The sequence below is a fragment of the Ambystoma mexicanum genome, chromosome 4p (assembly GCF_040938575.1).
Source record: "Ambystoma mexicanum isolate Mex_15411 chromosome 4p, UKY_AmexF1_1, whole genome shotgun sequence".
In the NCBI taxonomy this organism is placed as follows: domain Eukaryota; kingdom Metazoa; phylum Chordata; class Amphibia; order Caudata; family Ambystomatidae; genus Ambystoma; species Ambystoma mexicanum.
This window is the reverse complement of record NC_090927.1, coordinates 337,536,407-337,555,065: the sequence shown is the minus strand read 5'-3', so window position 1 is coordinate 337,555,065 and position 18,659 is coordinate 337,536,407. Positions and strand designations below refer to the sequence as shown.

Here is an 18,659-nt window from a genome sequence, read left to right as displayed (position 1 = left end):
CCCTCGTATTGCGTCTCTGGATTTTAGGCTCCCAGAGCCTCAGAGGTTCTCTCAACCAAGATTGTGTGAACCTTCCTCTCCCAGCTATGTATTGGCTATTTGCTTGTTCAAAATTTTCAGGCTCACATGACCTCACGGACCCTCTCAACTTTTATTCCACAATATCTGTTCCCCTCGATGGTACTTTCTCTATGGAAACATTGGTTTCTCTCGAAATTGTTCTCTTTACAATGTACATCTGAAGGATATGGAGGTATGGGATTAATATCCTGCCTGGTGATGTGATCTCCGCGTCGGTTGCCAGGCCCCTGGCCTACCACTCTCGACTTGCGGTCATACCACCAGAGGAAACGAGGGCTTTCTTTTTTCCGCCTCTCCCTTCTACCTTGGCTGCTTGGTTGAAGGGGACAGTATCCTCCCAGCCTGCGGCTAGGGCCAAGCTCCCTGTCCACACCACCGCCGGCTCTGCAGTGTGGCGTGGGCCTGACTCTCCAAGACATCTCTTTTGCAGAGGCGCGTCTCTGCATGGCACTCAGTCTCCTCCCAGCATAGCAGATTGCTCTCAGTTCACAGTTCTTTCTGGGTTTAAATACTTGGTTGTAGTAAAAAGGGATGTTTCCTTCATCGATGGCGCTGTCTAAACAAATTTCACCATTGCCTGGGGAAAAACACAGGGAAGTGTCACTGTTTGATGGAACTAAGTCCGTAGCAACAACAGTCTTTTCCACATTCATATAGGCTGACACAGTGGTCTGGTCGTGAGGATCTTGTTCGGACCTGGAGTCCTTATCCCACAAAGGGGAGTCAGTCCTGGTGAGGTGCTGCTTACAGACAGGGCTTTGAAGAGTGAGCTTTCCTACCCAGGAGAGAAGGGACGGATTGACCAGATATGTCACAATAGGCACAAGTTCACTTTCCAATTGCTGTAGAATTTTAGTTACCTTACACACACACTGTTGAATCATGTGGGTCTTCCACTAACCACATTACTTTACTAATATTCGATCTATGAATTTTAATAAAAAGTTAAGTTAATGCCACGTGTTCAATTTCAATGTGACTGTGGCTATCCTGATAGTGTGTATCATATTTTTCCATATTAGGATGGTTTGATTAATTTCCAACAAATGTGTATGGGGAGGAGTGGGCAGCATAACTAGTGTACAGTGTGAGGGCTCCGAAATGTGAGACTGACAACTTTGTGAAGGTTTTTCAAAATTATGCCGTTTTATTAACTCAAAAAAATTGGATAAACACCTCACTATCCCTACCCTCACAAGGATTTCCCTGCCTAAAATAAACTAAAGGAAACACTCTGACAAAAGGTATCTGTCCCTCACTTATACATAAAGTAACTCAAGAAGGTAATGCATGGCAGTTCAAAAGCAACAGAAATATAACAGCTAAATTCACAATAGGATAACAGTCTCTCCTTCTAATCTGGGTGAATTTGCCTTTCCCAGATTCAAACAGGATTATGTTCCACAGATCCAATCTGTTTTGTAACAAAAATTCCAACACCATTCTTTGTGGCTCCAACTTGACAACACAAGGTTCCAAAACTTCAGATTTGTTCAACAAAAGTTCTTTCTCATCTTTTTATAATGATAACAACAAACACAATCTTCTTCGTATAAATTGATATAGATTGTCTTTGTCGGGATGCTTCTGCAGTAACATTTTAGTTCTGAAGATATATAACACTGCTGCAGAAGTTTTATACAGTTCTTGTGCTAATAGTTCACAATATATCAACAATTTACTGCTGCTTTTTCAGCAACCACTTGCATCCACAATGAAAGTTTGTCAGGATGATTTGTTAACACCACTTCACAGCACTTCATCAACTTCCACCTGGTTTACTTCCATGCCAGGCCTACTACTTCAATCATGCCGGGTTTCCTCCCATGCCAGGCCTACTACTTCAATAACACCTGATTTACTCTCATGCCCGGCCTAATACTTCAGTGTTCACTGTTCGGGTATACTCCCCTGCCTGGGTATACTCCCCTGCCTGAACAGTATTTTATAAAACAAGAAGTGTCTTTGTGGTTAAGATCCGCTTTCAATAACTTTGTAATGCTTCTTACTTTACAACATCAAGCTTTAAGCAATTCTTCAGGGATGTTAAGATTCACATTGGAGCTCTTAGTACCCTTTTGTGATTTCCAAAACCCATGCAAATTATGCTCCTCTCCTTCCGAACAACCGCTATTCGAAGGGCAGCCTTCTTGCCTCTTTTGTTTCCTCACTTCTTTATCAACCAAACACTGACTATGATATGGTTTTCTTCTGCTTCTACCTTGACTTTGGTAATGTGAGTTCATACCAGCTTTTATTATGGTCTTCTTCACCCATGGACAATAAACTGTACAACCTTATGGGCTTTCATTTACCCTATTCTGAGATTGGCAATGTTTGTTTGATTTAAATTCCCTTGACTTTACTTTCTTTTGGCTTTGGTAATGATTCTTTGCCTTAAATCCTAAAAGTATTGCCCGATCTTGTTGCTGGGTTTTTAATAAGCTAGAATTCTTAGTCAGTCATTTGATCTTATATAATGTTTTCTCTGTGTTCTGCCAGTTCGATATTCAAAATTGCCTTCAGTCTTATGTTTACTTATACGCAATTACTTTCCAATATGGAAACAACTGCACACGAGCGGTCACAGAGCGCTCCATTGTTAAAAACACTTGTTTGAACTCACCAGGTAAAGTTTGCGCGTCCGTTTCACTCGCTGCTCACAGGTCCCTTCTTTGGCGGAACCTCGTGATCTGGCAACCTGCTTGTTTCATTCGGCTGCCGCCCGTGCCACTTGCACACAGAACCTCCTTTGCTCGACTGCCACCAGAGATAGCCTTGGGGAAAGGAAAGCTTTCCAAACTTTCGTTTTCCCGCTGCACAGTCTCTGCAAAACAGGTCTCCAGGTGGCAAGCTTCCTTCTCTCACGCTTGCGACCTTTGCAATTAAGCCTTCTGGAGGCAAAGACCCGCTCAGGACCCGCTACTGCTTACTGCTCGATAGTGGTCCCGGCGTCTTCTTCCTTCTACAGTATGTGCTTCTGCCGCAACTTGGAGAGTTCACACCTCCTCCACCTACGACTGCTACTCTGCTCACACTTCTACTAATGGCCTGCAACTGAGGGGGGTCTTTTTAGGCCCCCTCAGGTGTGGGTCATTCCCATTGCTGCACTTTGCAGTTGTGTTCTTCTTCAGCCCTCTTTTTCGTCCAAGTACTTTGGGAATTATGGGACTTTGTAGTCCCTAATGCAACATTTTGTTTTTATAGCTTGATTTTTTATTTCGAGCTCATTTCTGTTCCTACTAATATTCTCTGCAGGAATATTATAAGAATCTACCACAATTATTGATCTTATAGTGAAATAAAGATTTTTAGAGTTTAAGTTGTTGTTATTCACAGACACCTTTACACTGTAACTTTGGGATTTAGGGGAGCTTCTAGCTCTATAAGTCTCTATGGTTTTAGAAGGATTTTCATTACTCCCAACACATGAGGGTTAATGAATGTTTATCCAACATTAAGATGCTTAACTTGGGGAACGGAGGGATTGTTCTGACAACAAGCTATTACACACTTTGGTATTGAGGAGCTGTCTTCTCTAGCGGAAGACAAATACCTCGTCTCACCCAACAAAGTCCTCATATTCCCCTAGGCCCTTCTCCCAGGTGATCCTCCCACAGAACACCACCCTCAAGATCAAGATCAGAAAGTGTCTGCCTTTCTCTGACCACCACGGAGGAGAATTTAAGTAGGGTCTTTGTGAGGACTCCTCAGGATTCATCATAACAGTGACTATTGCTTTTGCCATTTAGCAGCTTGTGAGGTGATGACAATCTGCAAATAGCATTATTGCTTGCGATAAGTTCTCCAACATAGGGGCACGCCTCTGATCCTTACGAGATAGTGCAGTTGGAAATGATTCCCCCATAGTGGCTCACAATGATAAGAACACAAGTGTTTCATGTTTACCATGCAATGGGGGTTGGTTTTGATGGTTGGATGGTAGTTCTTTGAATGTTTATATTTGTAAAATAAATACATGTATATATACTATTTCTCCAGCACTGGATCTTTCATAGGTTCACATGCTCTTGATGATTCCCTGTCATAAAGCTGGGAATCCTCTGTAGCATTAAACCAGTTTACCTTTGCGGTTATAAACTGCTTGTCCTTTTAGTGCTCTATTAGTCATTTTGGATCATACTCCCCGCAGCCAATTGGACAGGCCCCTTTAGCTCCACCCATGGTGGCCATCTTCGGTTTTCTTTACCGCACCTTAAGTGTTGGGAGCCCTTGAGAATTCTCTCTTCTAGAAATGTGGCAATATTTGTCTATTTTTTCTATTTTTTTCAATCAAATCTTACAGTTTGGGGCCTCATCACTTCTCGCGTATGTCAGTGAAGTTTCTGCCCATTCCTTTGCATCCGGAGTTCCAGTATTCCGTCTGAGGCCTGCAGGAGTTTGTGGAGTTGCAGAAAAACCTATTCAAGGCCTGCTCAACATGTAAACTTGCATCAAGGATCTTCATGTAAAGTGTCTTTGCAAGTCTGTACCACGGCTTGACCAACTGTACCAGTTGTTCTCATCCAAGACCTGCAAGGAGCGCCACTGCAGGTTAGTGGCCTGGTTGGATGAAGGTGCTGGGTCCTCTGAATCTGCCTCTGTCCGTAGTTAGGCCTCTGCTAGGCGCAGCAGACCCCTAGAACGCACTCCCTCTTTCAAGAGGTCGAGGTCCCACAAAGACTCTACCTGGGGGAAGAAGGCTAAAAAGGGACATGGGTCAAACACTCGGGCATCTCCATGGTCAACTGTGTCATTGATGTCTCCATCCGCACCTCCAGTTAACTCGTAGAGAATACCTTCATCTGCAGCTTCATTGTCTAGACGCACTTCAGAGAATCAACACTCGTCCATGACTACAGTTCCTTCATTTACGCCATCATCGTCAATAACCCACAGTCAGCCTAAATCCACAGTCACCGGACCGCGACCTGCAAGTATGCATCTAGGGTGAAGCGGCCCGAGCGCTGACTTCTGCCGATTAGCTCTGTAGCATAACTAGGGGTTTTTGCTTTCCCGTTCTCTGCAGTGACGCGGACGTTATTGACTTTGCATCCCCTTATTTTGAGAGCAAGATTTTTCTAGCCGAGGCAAGATAGAAGTGGGATTCGGATTTTATTTTCCTCGGATAAAGTTAAATTTACTTTGCATACGCAGTACTCGAAAGGCAGCAGGTATTGTGATGTCTTGATGCTTTAACGCACTTTGGCTGATCTTTTGGTTACGGTCTGCCCCTGTCACTATGGGCAATGCACGATTGACTTAGTTCACCGTAGGTTGCTGCTGGTTCTAAGCTCCCATAGTAGTTTTGCTTCTATAACCGTGAGGGTACTTTTCCTTCTATTCACGGGTGAGACTCTTTCGGGACCCCATTCTTTTTTGTCCCATCCTTGGATCTCTATGTAGTACTTATTCGGTTACATCTAATTTGTATGGATTCGCATACCCTCGTGATCTATTGATGACAATTGATTTTGGCCTTTGGTTGCATACGCAGTACTCGAAAGGCAGCAGGTATTGTGATGTCTTGGTGCTTTAACGCACTTTGGCTGATCTTTTGGTTACGGTCTGCCCCTGTCACTATGGGCAATGCACGATTGACTTAGTTCACCGTAGGTTGCTGCTGGTTCTAAGCTCCCATAGTAGTTTTGCTTCTATAACCGTGAGGGTACTTTTCCTTCTATTCACGGGTGAGACTCTTTCGGGACCCCATTCTTTTTTGTCCCATCCTTGGATCTCTATGTAGTACTTATTCGGTTACATCTAATTTGTATGGATTCGCATACCCTCGTGATCTATTGATGACAATTGATTTTGGCCTTTGGTTGCAGGACTCGTTATTTCAAATCCATCTGGGCTTTCATTGTCTCGTGGAAACTAACTGCTGACTCATGTAGTGGTGAACTTTCGTGTTCCGAACTAGAAACTCTGGTTGGGCCTACCGACTATCTACCCAGGCAGGTGAGCCTTTGTCCTCTGTACCATTTGTGAAACCCCACCATCTTTGTGTTGATTTTATCTTCTGATTTAGTAATTGTGTTATGAGCACTGATTTAGTTATGTGTTTTAAGTACTTGTTTGTATTATACACGTAGGACTGATTCATCCTCCTATTCCAACTTATTCATAGAAGTTGAGAGCCCCCACGAGCACCATACACGGTAATTTGTTCCTTTTTGGTTCTCCAGTTCAATTATATAGAACTTTACGAAGAACTTAGCTATTCATCAGCTGATCCTTTGTTTTTATATGTTTTAACTCTACAGGTGCTATGAGAGTGACCCAGATCAAGTCTGTGACTCTATACGAACTAGGTTTTTCGTTGTAATTATTATTTTCTCCTGATGAATGTTCATTAATTGTGTTTGTGAACAGAAATATGTTGAGACAGCTCTCTGGCTTGAAAACAGAGAAATGAGAATATGATATACTAATCCAAATGGAGTTTGGTACATAGCAGGTTGTCCTAGATGTACTCTGTTTTTTCTTGAATTTGTTCTAATTAGCATTTATTGCCAATTACGTATTCCTATGTTTTTTGAGAAGTTTTGTATTGTGGACCACTGAATTTAATCATGTATTTTAATTATCTGACTTATTATTAAAAATGATGTTATAATTTTTTAGATGCATTTGGTGTCCTTTTCCGTTTAGATGTTTTGAGATCAGTGCCTGTATCGCTAGCTCTGTCTTCTATTAGATTTGTTATTGATCCCCCCGGATATAGACAGAGTAGACACTGCCAACTAATTTCTACAGTAGTCTACCGGGTTTCCTTTGTTGATATTACAACTACTACGGCAGTGGTTTAGAACAACTACCGTGATTTTTCCCAACCGCTAACAACGGTAGCTAAAAATCGGATCAGCCATGTTTTTCAATATGGCGCCCGAGACTTATCTGTAAAAGTAGGATCTGGTCATCTTTTTTCGCCATTTCTTTTAGGAAAGGTCCTTCTTGTGTTTGTCTCTGTGCGCAAAACCAGGTTTGGTCCCTTTGTTCGTTGGCCTTTGGTGGACTTCAGTGTTGAAGCCCTCCTCTGGCGCCAGTGTGTCTGGGGTGGACAGGATATAAGGGAGGTCCCCGAAACTCCCTGTGCTTACCCTCCTAGGAGACCTGAATGCACTCTAACGTGATTGGCCGGCTAGCTGTCCAGCAAGGACAGCCACCCTGCTGTGTGAGTGACAGCCAGGCTGGAATGAATGGGGGAAAACTGTTTAAAAGCAGGTCTCTGGGACTTGGAAAGCAGAGTCGACCACTGGAACGAAAGAACCGAATAGGAGAGGAAGGAGGAGGACTGCTGCAAATCCTGGATGACCAGTGAAGCCCCGCTGCAGGTCCGAATTGCCTGAAATTCTGACGACAGAGAAGCCCTTCAAGGTTAACTTCTTCCCTCGAGTTTGGTGGGAACAACCAACTCCAAGCCACCTGGACACCGTCCCCATCTGGTTGAATTTTCATCAGAGTGCTGTTGAAAACCGGATAGCCAGAGGGAAGGAAACCAGCGTGTGGACTTTAAGGCACTCACACCTTAAACCGACATCTTGCTACAGCTTTTGGCCTCTTCCATGGGCAGTGCAGGAACCTCCCGACGTTGTCCTTGTCCCCACAACTGAAGCTTAGGAACAGCAAGGTCTGCAGGATCTTCCAGGAACAACTGCCTCAGCTACAGATCTTCTTCATTGACAAGGTACTGTACAAACGCGGTCTGGAAATCTTTTTGGCCATCGAGAAAGTGTTTTAAACTTTCCTCAACTATGAAGCCTTGTCCTTCCCTAAACATTCATCAAACTTTTCGCCTAGCCAAATTCTTCTAATCTCTGTGGCAAAAACTTCACTGTTATATACCAGAACTGTGCTATTCTATAGAAAAGACTCTGAACCATTGACTTGGGCCCAGGCCTATTGAGATGAGTTGCTGGTTGTATTTAACTCAAACCCTTTGCCCTGCCTATGAATGTGTTTGGGCTGTTTATTCTTATAACCTTGTCTTTTCCCTCCTTTATTAAGTATCTGAAGTGCCATTTTGTTCCCACTACATTTTGGAGCTAAACTTGTTCCTGTACTTACCGGTTGGATTTTTGTGGTTTATTAGTGTGTGATATTGAGCTGAGTGTGTCTCAGAAACATCCTACGCCACACAGTACCGGCTCTGCCGAGGTTCCTGTGTCAAGGCTAATGTCAAGACCCCTGACCTGTCTGTGGAGACCCCATGCCTCACTCACACATGTGACGCAGTTCTCCTCAGGCGCTGACAAAATGGCGCCCGTTCCCGTACGAACTACGGTGGCCATTTTGGACTCTTCCCTTACACCTACGCCATCGGCGTTGGGTGCTGGAAACATTTTTTCAGGTGAACATAGTTTTCCTTGTGCACCGTTTCGTCCAGTTTGACTGGAACGCTCGGATGCCATTACCGCACTCGGTCTTGCTTCCTGTGGCATCTGCGCCATTGATCTATGTTAATCCGACTGGAGAGGGCCCTTCTTGGCCAGCCTCTCCCTTGCGGCCCTGGAGCTACTTCTCTCATGAATGGCCTCCGCCCACCCCAGTGTCTAAGACTTCGGCGGAGGATGCCTTTTTCGGAAAATTTCAGAAGCTCATGCACTCTGACCCCATGAAGGAGTATTTCAGAGGTCTTTTTTTATGGAAATCTTCCCTCCAGTACCGAATCCTGTGCAGGCGGTTCCTGTCGTAGCACTGGTTGTTCCGGCAGCTGTTCCACCTACAACCGGTTGACCCACCTCCAGCCCTTCTGCCCTTGCCTCCAACAGACAAGTCTTTCGGCGGAGCCAGATGTGACGCAGGTCGATCCAGACGCGTTGGATGACACGCAAGGGGATCAGAATGCCGATGACCAGCCCTGCTCTGTTAGGGCGTTCCATGACCGGGTACTGGACATGATGGCCCTTCTGGATGTTCCAGTACCTGAGGCACCTCCTCCGCAAAAAGAGGTGCTTTCTGGGGCGTTCACCTTGTCTCCTCAGGAGCGCACTGGCTTGTTCTTCCAGAAGGACGTTTTGGCAGAGTTGCGCAAGGTCTGGGATAAGCCACACTCTGGACTGCATGTTAACAAAAAGATTGACGCTCGTTATAGGCTTCATACTTTGGAAGAGGTAGCCTTAGCGTCTTGCCCGCTCCCTTCCTCCACAGTGGTGGCGCCCGCCACACTACAATCCAGACCGGCTTCGGCGTCATCTACAGCGGCGGCTCAGGTTCTGGCCAAAGAGGACAAGCTGCTTGACTCTTTGGGGAGGAAGATCTTTGCTAATTCGGCCCTCCCTTGCGCCAGGCGAATGCAGAGCTCATACTAGCGGGGCGGATATGAAAATGTGGAAAGGTCTGTCGGAATTTGAGGAGTTCATTCCTGCAGACATGCTGGATGATTTTAAGGCTGGCTTGTTAGATGCCAGAGTCCTGGCACAGGATATGCTTGAGGCTGCAGCGTATCTTGTCGACACCTCAGCCCTTTGACGGCAAAGAACGGTTCCATTCATCAACGGATGTAGGTCTGACTAAGACGAATGACAGCACCCAGACAGCCAAGTCCCTGTCTGTTCTGGTGAAGCCTCCTTTCAGCGCTCGGAACGCCCTCGCAGCCTCGGTCCTCCTCTGGTTTTCGGAGGTTTCTGGATCGAAAGACGCGTAGAGTCGTTCCTCCAGCTGGAAACACCCGTCGGCGTCAGCAGCAAGGCTGATTTTTCTCTCGGTCCTCTGCCTCCTCCTCAGGATCTGCAGGTCTCGCCACCAAGAAACCCTCTAAAGAGCTTTTTGAGCGCTCGCACGAGACCCCGGTTTGAGGGCGCATTGCATCTCACTGGGAGGCGTGGCAGACCATCACTGAGGATCGGTGGGTCTTGTCCGTGGCTCGGGCGGGCTTCCGCTTGTCCCTTCCACCTACCCCACCCTTCAATCCTCCCTTCCAGCAGTCGGGGACGCCCTCCCTCAGAGCCGAAGTCCAGAAGCTTCTGGATCTCAAGGCGGTGGGACCCGTTTCCCTAGGGCAGCGAGGGGAGGGCTTCTACTCCGATCTGTTCATGGTGCCCAAACCCAACCAGGCTGGTCTGCGCACCATTTTAGACCTTTCCCAGTTCAACCTTTCTCTCCCCCAAGAGGAATTTTAGATGATCATCCCCTGTCAGATAAATTCCTGTCACAACGGATTCCTCCCTTTTGGGTTGAGGTGCGACGCTGGACCATCTTCAGGTTTTCGATCTTTGGTCGCCACAGGACAGACGGCTTCATATAAATTATCTCGAGCTCTTGCCGATATTCCTGGCGCTGAAAGCGTTCAAACCAGGCATTGTCAACAGGGTGATCCATGTCCGCACGGACAATGCGTTGTCCATTTTCTATATCAACAAGCAGGGGGGTACCAGGTCTACTCCTCTTTTGGAACTTGCCATTCAGATTTGGAAATGGGGCATTCAGCATCGTATCTGGCTGGTAGCAGTACACATCCCGGGCCAGCTGAATGTCACTGCAGATGCCCTCAGCCGACGAGCAATTGTCAGCTACGAGTGGAAACTGAATACCGAGATCCTTTCGGATAGGCAACATCTGCAAACGGGAAGCTTCCCCTCTATGCCTCCAGGAAAGGGCTCAGAGCCTCCTCACTGGGGGATGCTCTCGAGATTCCATGGCACAACATGAAGGGCTATGCTTTTCCGCCCCTTCCTCTGATCCATCGGGCGCTTTGCAAGCTGAGGAACACTGTAAATTGCTCCCTGCTGTTCATAGCCCCTTGGTGGCCGGCTAGTTTTTGTTTTTTTTGAGCTTCAGCATCTATCGGTGTGTGCCCGCCGTTCAAGCTTCCGCTGGTCCCCGATCTGCTTTGTCAGAGAATGATCAGCAGCTGTGGCACCCCTACCCACAATCGTTCAGCTTGGCGGCCTGGTGCCTGAGTTCAGATCTTTTGAGCGTTTCAATTTGTCCGCAGATAACATGCGCATCATTCAGGCGGCCAGGAAGCCCTCTACAAGATCTCAGTATAGAGGTGAATGGCTTAGTTTCTGCCACTGGTGTTTGGCTAAGCAGCTGGACCCAAGGGAGGATACTATCGACATGGTCCTGTCTTGTTTCGCATCTTGCAGAGTCTGGCATTCATGTCTTGTCCTGCAGGACTTATTTATCAGCTGTTGCCGCTTATTTGTCCACTGACCAGTGCTCATTTTCACTGTCTAATCCAGTCATTAAAAGACACTTTGCGGGCCTTATGCATCTTTATCTTCCTGTTCGCAACCTGCATCCAAGGTGGGATTTGAATGTGGTCCTTACGTCCTTGTGTCATAAGCCCTTTGAACCCATGGCTACTGTCGATTTTAAGTACCTTTCATGGAAAGTGCCCTTTTTGATTGCTGTGACTTCGGCAAGGCGTGTAAGTGAGCTTCAGACCTTGTCGGTCGAGCATCCGTTCCTTACTTTTCATAAGGATAAGGTTGTCCTGCGGACCAATCCTGCCTTTCTTCTGAAGGTGGTCTCTGATTTTCATTAAAAGCAGTCAATTTAATTGCCTGTCTTCTTCCCAGACCCGGCCTCAGAGGCCGAAAGGGTCCTACGCTGCCTGGACGTTAGAAGAGCCCTTAAGTTCTATCTGGACAGAACATCTGAGCTTCGGAACTCTTTGCAGCTTTTTGTGACCTTCGGAAATCTGCAAGGAAAGCCGGCCTCGAAAGCGACCATCTCCCGATGCATCGCTGCCTGTATTTCTGAGGCGTATACCATTCAGGGTCTTCGGGCCCCAAACGGAATTCATGCTCATCTTGTGCGGGGCAAGGCGGCTGCCGTTGCCTTTCAAAAATATGTTCCCTGGGAGACCATCACGAAAGCGGCTACGTGGGCCTCCCCATCAGCTTTTTGTAAGCATTACTGTCTGGACCTGAGCTCCAGGGCTGATGCTCAGTTCGGTCAAGCAGTGCTTAGGAACCTTTTTCAGTAAGGAGTTTCCATCCACCCGTAATTCCTGTGAGGAGTGCTTGGGAATCTCCCATAAGTATGGAGGAAAGGGGACAGGACGAAGGAGTATAGTAAAGTTACGCACCGTAGTGACTACCTTACTCCTAGTCCATAATCCCCTTTCCTCCATTCGCCCGCCGTCCCCTCTAAAAAGTTTCCTCTGTTATTGCTTAAAGGTCATAGACCTGGTGATAGAAAAGGACTGATGGGCGATGCGCTGGGCGGAGCTAAGGAGGGCAGGGCAAAAAGAGAGGAAGGACACATTTTTGAAAAATGTGATGCTTTTTACAAAGTGCTCCGGCCCGTCCCACAGGACGGAGGAATGTCCCATAAGTATGGAGGAACTATGGGCTAGGAGTAAGGTAGTCACTACGGTGAGTAACTTTATTAGTACTTGCAACTACCTGGTTTGCTCGCATAACAGGTTTTCCTATATACTTGTACCTGCATGGTTTACTCGCCTGCCAGGTATTCTCACATTCAAAAGTAAACAATTCCACTATTGCATATTTCTTTTTTGGTTATGTTTATCTGATTGTGTCAACATTGTCCCTTGGCTTTCCCTTAATCTGCATTCCAAATTCTCATATATGGCTGGGGCTTGTACTTGCAAGATCACTTCTTGGTTTCCAAACAATCTCCTTAATATTTCTGTTGCTATAAGGTTTACAAATGGTGTTTGCCATTGTCGCCGAAATGACCTGTAGTCCCCACTTTGCCCAGGTTGACTTAACGGGAAGGCGTGTGTGGCGGCTTCGGTTCCATTCGCACTTAAGCGGCCAAGCTTTGCCGCCTGCTTTCCACTCTGGACTGCTTCCATGTCGTTCCGGTTCCTCTCACAGCTTCCCAATAGCACACCTGCCTTCCTCCAGGTCCCACTAAGTGAAGGTTTGCTTTCTCCAGTGGCCGAAAAACCAGGAATCTTCCCTCAGTTCCTAGCGTATCTGAAGTCTGCCCTGCACGCGCAATTTTTCCTCTGCCTCCTTGCTGGAAAGTCCCTTGGCTGTGTCACACTGGTCTGTGCTCCCAGGTACCAGACTCTTTGCAGAGAGGTACACCTGCTTCCCAACAGCAGCATACTTTTGTATTTGGTTTTTCGATCTTTAAATGTCCCACACACAGGTGCCTTGTGAAATTACTAACCTGCTCATTGAGCTTGAAGCTCTTTCCGCTCTTTACTGCTCGCTTCTTCCTCCTCGTATCAGTACTTTGGTTTTTGTGGGAGATGAAGTCCATTAATGAGGACTAATGCAAGTTACTTGAAAGTAACCTCTTTGCTTTGGTACTGCTTTGGGAGTCTGTCAAAGATATGGAATACGTCGGAGGACCCAATGCCCTCGAAGAACAAGTTACTCTTTTACCTGGTAACGTTCTTTCGATGGGATGGTCCGACGACGTATTCCATATCCCTCCCTCCCTACCTTCCCCGCTGCAGAATTTCTTATGCGATTGCAGCTTACGTTTCCGCAAGGCCTTGTGTGTCTGACTAGCAGAAGACTGGTGTCACACGTTCTGGGGGAAAAAACTACAACTGAGGCTGCGGGCTTCATGCGTCCTACTTATCGCATCGGGTGACGTTGGCCGTCGGAGGAGGTCCTCGGGGACGGCACATCGACGTCATCGACGTAGGACGCAGACGCCGAAAACTTTACGAAGCAGCACAGCTGTGGTGATTACTGTCAAAGATATGGAATACGTCGTCGGACCATCCCATCGAGAGAACGTTACCAGGTAAGAGAGTAACTTGTTCTTTGCCCTGACAGTGATATTCCTGGAACCAAGTGGTGGTCTATCGAGCACTTCTGTGCACCTGTGTCTACGAGAAAACTGTGCTCCTTATTCCCAACTTTCATTTCTACGTAGGGTCCTTTCTGGTCAACGGGAATAGACATTGGTTCCGACCCCTGTCTTCGTCTGTCCTAACGAGGGAACAATACGTCATCTGATGTTTAGTCACCAGAATAGTATGTATTTGGTTGCGTATCGAAAACATTGTGCTGATTCTGATTTTGATTCTGGTTGCTATCTCCTTGATTGTTCTGATTCTGATGGGTACTACCATTTCTATTCTGCCCATGTGCTCCCGAGCGCCCTCTATTCTGTCTTCTCTGGCCAAACCCATTTCTATTTTGCAAGTGTGGACATTGTGCTCGCCAATTACCCTCTTCCTTACAGTATGCACATTGGTTTAGTCCAAGTGGAACTCCATGCATGTTCGAATAATTTCCTCTCCCTTGTGCATTTCCTCTTCCTCTATTATGACTCGCTACCTGTTGTAATAACACCCTTGTTTTTAGATTCACTCTGTCTTTTACTTCTTTTTCTTTCTCTGTATTCACTCTGTTTTTATACTACTGGGCCATATGTAATACCTCACTCTGTGACTTGGCTTGCCATGCACTCTCAGATGTCATTATCAAATTTTGGATCAGAGGTAACAATCCTCTTACATACTTGTCAACAAATAGTCTTTTTCCCGACTCAGTGCTTAAATCTTGTCCACTAAAATCTGTAAACACTTCTTCAAATCTGTTATAATATTCTGTAGCCAACTCATCTTTGCCTTGCACACATGCAGTTAGTTTGTCCCATACAATTCTTTTTTCTGGAACTATAACCTTCAATGTTTGTATTATTTGTGCTGGTAATGCCGCCATATTTGACGATGGCTTTTTGCCTGCTTTCCTGTCCTCATCCTCTTTTAGTAAATGCTCCCACGTATCACCAAAACTCTCTTGATCATCCACTTTCCTTATGTGTTTCCATATTTCTGCTGGTAAAATTACTGGGACTAATAGGTCAATATCGTTCATAGTAAAAATGGACGATTTCAAGTAAGGCTCAATTTCTTTATAGAATCCCGCCAGATTTTTTCTCAAATCAGGGATCGTTTGTTTTATATTATTCACCTCTTGTCTGGAGAAAGGGACATGTACATATTGTGCTGTATAATGTACTTCTTTACCTGCGCTGGATGCCCATCTGTTGCAGGAATGTCTACTTTTGGTACAAAAGTGAGTGGAACCTCCCTCATTGGAAATATCGCACTTGCTTTTCCTTCTCCCTCTCTCATATGCAGCACTATTTCCAAATCAAGGGATAAGGCAGTTTCTCCTGTATCTCGTGTAAATGCTCTCTTATACACTCCCATTAATTCAGATGGACAACTTTGCTTATTATCTACATATTTGTCCTGTAAATATTCAACCATTACTTGTAATGCCTTTCTTTGCATTTCTAATGTATATTGATCAAATGTTTCATGCACTTCCATTGTAGGAATGCCATCTGCAATCCATCTAAGCGCCTCTCGTGTGCATATTTTTGTTTCTTCACTAGGCATGGAAAACATTTGAGAATACAATTCATCAAGTTAATTTTTAAACTCAAAAACCCTATCCACATGTTCCTTCATTTCTGAATCACTTTCTCTTATACGCTCAAAGGCATTAAAGTCCTGCAACTTCTGCGGCGGCACCATACCAATTAATTGCTTCCATCTCTCCATCAGATATTCTCCGATGCATTCCAACAATACCTGTTTTTCACTAAGCTTCCCATAATCATACATCGACTCCAGCGTTGAGGCCTCATCATTCCCTTCAATGTATATTTCTGCCTGTTCTTTCAACTCCTTTCTCCTCTCTTTGCTGACCGCACTACGGGTTATTCTAGCATACGCGCTTTGTGCAGGCCTCGCTCCTCCCATACTGTCTTCTCTGATTACTGTGGATTCAAGCTCGGTAGGCGGAGGGGGGAGTGAGATTGTGTGGAGAGGAGGGGCTAGTGCAGATGGTACAACTGGAAGGGGGAGTGGTAGCTGCGGCTGTAATGGAGACTGAACAACGGGGATGGGCTGGGACAAAAGCTGAGCAATGGGCACTGGTGCAATTATGTGAGTCTTACTTTTGGGACGTTCTTGTCTCTTTTCATTTAAAATCTTATTGATTAATTTGTCTGATGCATGCAATTCTTGTTGAGGATATATTTTATCTATTCCCATTTGGAGACTTCTACCCAGCTTTCTAATTTGCTCATCCCATTCTTTTTCTTCCTGATCTAGCCATCTATCTCCTCTAGATTTGTGCCTACGCGCATGTTTCTCTCTCCTTCTCAAGGGGAGCATAGCTTCCTTCCTCCAGTCTCTAATGACATCAAATGTCGCAGGGCGTGCTTTCTTGCGTAGCAATACTGATCCATATAATCTATATGCGCCATCTCATAACTCCCATTTTTAGGCCATTGCAAATCTTTGTGTCTGGTTTGCCTATGCCAAATTTGGCAAAACATTATTGCCCCTATTCCATACTTCACATACATCTCATACGCTGGCGACCCTACGGGTGGCGCAGCCGGGCCAGTTTCCAAAGATTGTCTACCGCATTGGAAAAATCCCACTAAACAGGAAGACAATTTCCCAGGCATGTTTAATCTTGTTCGTACCTTACCCTGGGCATTTGATCTTTTAAGAACAACACTCAACCAATATCAGGACTATTAGAATTGGGGCACGACTCACCTGATCAATCAGGTCATCTCTCAAGACGACGCAATTAGTCCGTATACTGACGCAACCAAGGATCGTTGTGTCTGTGTATCTGGCTCACTCTGCCTTGTTTCGGGACCCTCGTCTTCTTGCTCTCTGGCCAGACACGTCGATCAGGGACCGGTTGTGTACAGATCTGCAAAGGAGTCTCATCACTTTCACAGTCGTGCCCCGAACACCTCTCAATCCCAGCTCGACGGCCTCGTCCTCGATTCGTTTTTTTTAGCCTTTTTCAAGTTACAACTTACATGATGGAGCAAATGGGGGAGGGTCCCTATTTGGGCGTCATTTTTGATGGGCCCCTGGGGGGCCCTCATGCATGGAAACAAGGCACAATAACCACACACAAACTGATACACCAGACACGAGGTTCAATTCTCAAAATCTAGGGTTTATTGCAAAGCAAATAGTCTCAATCGGCCGACCGGATCTCACGTCCCGCAACGTGAGATACCCAGACCTCGTGGGACGCAAGAGAGTGAACATTTTACATCCGTTACATATATACAAAATGCCCACCATATTATCAGTAGTGACACATCCAAACCGACCATAATGTAGCTTCCTTTACAATGGTTCGATGATTGACAATTATGACGAATATGACACCCTTTATAAAGACATTTATTCAGCAACAGTTGCAATCTGTGAAAGTGCAGACACTATTCTTTGTTACGAAGAACATAGTGCTCTTGTTCTTCAAGCAAGCTGTGTTCGTAGGAGAGACACATTCCAAGACATACTATCTCTTGGTTTCTATTTGTGAGCTAGAGGTCGGCTCGATCTAACGGGGGCACAGGAAAGTGGGGCCGTGAAAGTGAGTATAATTCAAGCCATTAACTATCTATTTCTACAGTTTTCTGCCGCTCCAGCGAGACTAGCTGGCACCTGCTTAGTGATTAAATGCCTTTCTGCTTACTTCCAAGGACTTGTGAGGAAGGTAAATGGTGCATTGCTGTCTGGGCTAGTCTCTCAACATGTAACTTGTGGCCTTGCTCTGTGCATGAGCAGAACGAAATAGAATCCACTTTTAGCAAAGCATTTGAACAAAAAAGCAAAGAGAAGCAAAAAAATAGCAAAATGGCAAATTCTGTTCATATGAAATGGACGCTTTATGGTTATGCTGACAATGCTGTACTGATGATGCTAGACATATGATGCGGTTGGTTTTCGGCCAACATAATATACCGTCTATGCTATGGTAGGATATTTTTTTCTAGACTAACAATACATGTCACTACTAGGGGCCATGGCATCGTGTATCCCATTAGTGAACAACTGTCGTCTCTTCATGAGACCATACAGGAATTTCTGGCAGACCGATGGTCCCAAAGTCGCGGCTTGTCGTCCGACAAGTTGAGCATCAGCAGCGAGCTTCTGCAAGCGCTTCAGTGGTGGCAGCTCTCGGACAATCTGACGAGAGGGCTGCCCCTGCAGGAACTTGACTTTGAATTGACGGTGGTAACGGATGCATCGCTGAAAGGATGGGGAGCCCATCTGGGAGTTCAAGGTCAATGTTCCCCAGCAGAGTCGACCCTTCACATCAACGTGCATGACAAGTTATTTATCGAAGTGTACCATTATGGTATCACATGTTTTTTTGGGTTGAAGAGGACTCTGAAAGCAAGACAGGCAGACCTGTCAACAAATCACAGGAAACAGAACAATTTAGATTCTGCCATTTTCTTTTGAAAACAAATTGTATAGTGGCCATTTATCAAGCCACAAAATCAAGAGTGTTGGCTTACACTTGGGTCACTTTCCACTATTGGCAGTCCATGTGTCTAGTTTCCTTTAGTATTTTTCATTTGCTCAAACAAGTTTGAAGAAAAACTGATATTTGAATTCTTGTTTTTTCTTTTTATAGTTCGTTCTTTTGCCATCATTTACTTGTCAATCAATGAACTCACATGTCATTATATTTAATTGCTCATGTATCATGTCTTTAATTGTTTACATATTATTTACACATAATTTCCTTTGCTAAATAAATATCTTTATTTTTTCACAAAACTTGAGACTACCTCGATTGCTTTCAGAGTCCTCTTCAACCCAAAAAAACGTGTGATACCATAAT

The 18,659-nt window shown here is 45.4% G+C and overlaps 1 protein-coding gene across 2 annotated transcripts in view; it reads left to right on the top strand.

Moving 5' to 3' along the window:
- The window catches only part of TDRD15 (tudor domain containing 15), a 492,834-nt gene that overhangs the window by 472,462 nt on the left and 1,713 nt on the right, over positions 1 to 18,659 (top strand). The window lies entirely within an intron of this gene.